At 36.1% G+C, this 1,827-nt stretch overlaps 1 non-coding gene across 1 annotated transcript; it reads left to right on the forward strand.

The window, feature by feature from the left end:
* Window positions 1–492: 492 nt before the first annotated feature.
* Window positions 493–600, forward strand: LOC130977698 (small nucleolar RNA R71). Its single transcript, XR_009085380.1, has one exon. It is a non-coding gene; the product is annotated as a small nucleolar RNA R71 (small nucleolar RNA).
* The last annotated feature ends 1,227 nt before the right edge of the window (window positions 601–1,827 follow it).

A 1,827-nucleotide genomic window follows, 5' to 3' on the forward strand; every position in this document is an offset into this window, starting at 1 on the left:
ACCATTATTGTTGTTGAAACCTTGTTGAGGTCTCTGTTGATCCTTCCATGAGAGATTAGGATGATTTCTCCATGAAGAATTATAGGTGTTTCCATAGGGTTCTCCCATGTAATTCACCTCTTCCATTGAAGGGTTCTCAGGATCATAAGCTTCTTCTTCAGATGAAGCATCCTTAGTACTGCCTGGTGCAGCTTGCATTCCAGACAGACTTTGAGAAATCATATTGACTTGCTGAGTCAATATTTTGTTCTCAGCCAATATGGCATTCAGAGTATCAATCTCAAGAACTCCTTTCTTCTGATTCGTCCAAGTGTTCACAGGATTCCTTTCAGAAGTGTACATGAATTGGTTATTTGCAACCATTTCAATGAGTTCTTGAGCTTCTGCAGGCGTCTTCTTCAGATGAAGAGATCCTTCAGCAGAGTTGTCCAATGACATCTTGGACAGTTCAGAAAGACCATCATAGAAGATACCTATGATGCTCCATTCAGAAAGCATGTCAGAAGGACACTTTCTGATTAATTGTTTGTATCTTTCCCAAGCTTCATAGAGGGATTCACCTTCCTTCTGTCTGAAGGTTTGGACTTCCACTCTAAGCTTACTCAATTTTTGAGGTGGAAAGAACTTTGCCAAGAAGGCATTGACTAGCGTTTCCCAAGAGTTTAGGCTTTCGTTAGGTTGTGAGTCCAACCATATCCTAGCTCTGTCTCTTACAGCAAAAGGGAATAGCATAAGTCTGTAGACCTCAGGGTCAACCCCATTGGTCTTGACAGTGTCACAGATTTACAAGAATTCAGCTAAAAACTGATGAGGATCTTCCAAGGGAAGTCTATGGAACTGGCAATTCTGTTGCATTAGAGAAACTAATTGAGGCTTAAGCTCAAAGTTGTTTGCTCCAATGGCAGGGATTGAGATGCTTCTCCCATAGAAGTCGGGAGTAGGTGTAGTAAAGTCACCGAGCACCTTCCTTGCATTGTTGGCATTGTTGTTATTTTCGGCTGCCATGCCTTCCTCTTGTTTAAAGATTTCTGTTAGGTCCTCTACAGAGAGTTGTGCCTTAGCTTCTCTTAGCTTTCGCTTCAAGGTCCTTTCAGGTTCAGGGTCAGCCTCAACAAGAATGCTTTTGTCTTTGCTCCTGCTCATATGAAAGAGAAGAGAACAAGAAAATATGGAATCCTCTATGTCACAGTATAGAGATTCCTTGAGGTGTCAGAGGAATAGAAGAAAGAGGTAGAAGAATTCGAACTTATCAAGAAAGATGGAGTTCGAATTGTGTATTGAGGAGGAGTGTTAGTCCATAAATAGAAGGATGTGAGAAGAGGGGAAGAAATTTTCGAAAATTAGAGTGAATTAATAAAAAAAAGTAATTGATTTTCGAAAATTAAGATTGGAAAAAAAGATTAAGTGATTTTTAAAAAAGATTTTGAAATTAGAAATAAAAAAGATATGATTGAAAACTATTTTGAAAAAGATGTGATTAAGAAGATATGATTGAAAAATTATGGTTTTAAAAAGATGTGATTGAGAAGATATGATTTGAAAAACAATTTAAAAAGATTTGATTTTGAAAATTAATGACTTGGCTAACAAGAAAAGATATGATTCAATCATTAAACCTTTCTCAACAGAAAAGGCAACATACTTGAAATGTTGAATCAAATCATTAATTGTTAGCAAGTATCTTTGAAAAAGAAAGAAATTAATTTTGAAAATATATGATTGAAAAGATATGATTTGAAAAAGATTTGATTTTGAAAAATTTTGAAAACTTGAAAAAATTTTGAGTTAAAAACAAAATCTTCCCTCTTGTGCCATCCTGGCGTTAAA

This window comes from Arachis stenosperma, chromosome 4 (genome assembly GCF_014773155.1).
Source record: "Arachis stenosperma cultivar V10309 chromosome 4, arast.V10309.gnm1.PFL2, whole genome shotgun sequence".
NCBI lineage: Eukaryota > Viridiplantae > Streptophyta > Magnoliopsida > Fabales > Fabaceae > Arachis > Arachis stenosperma.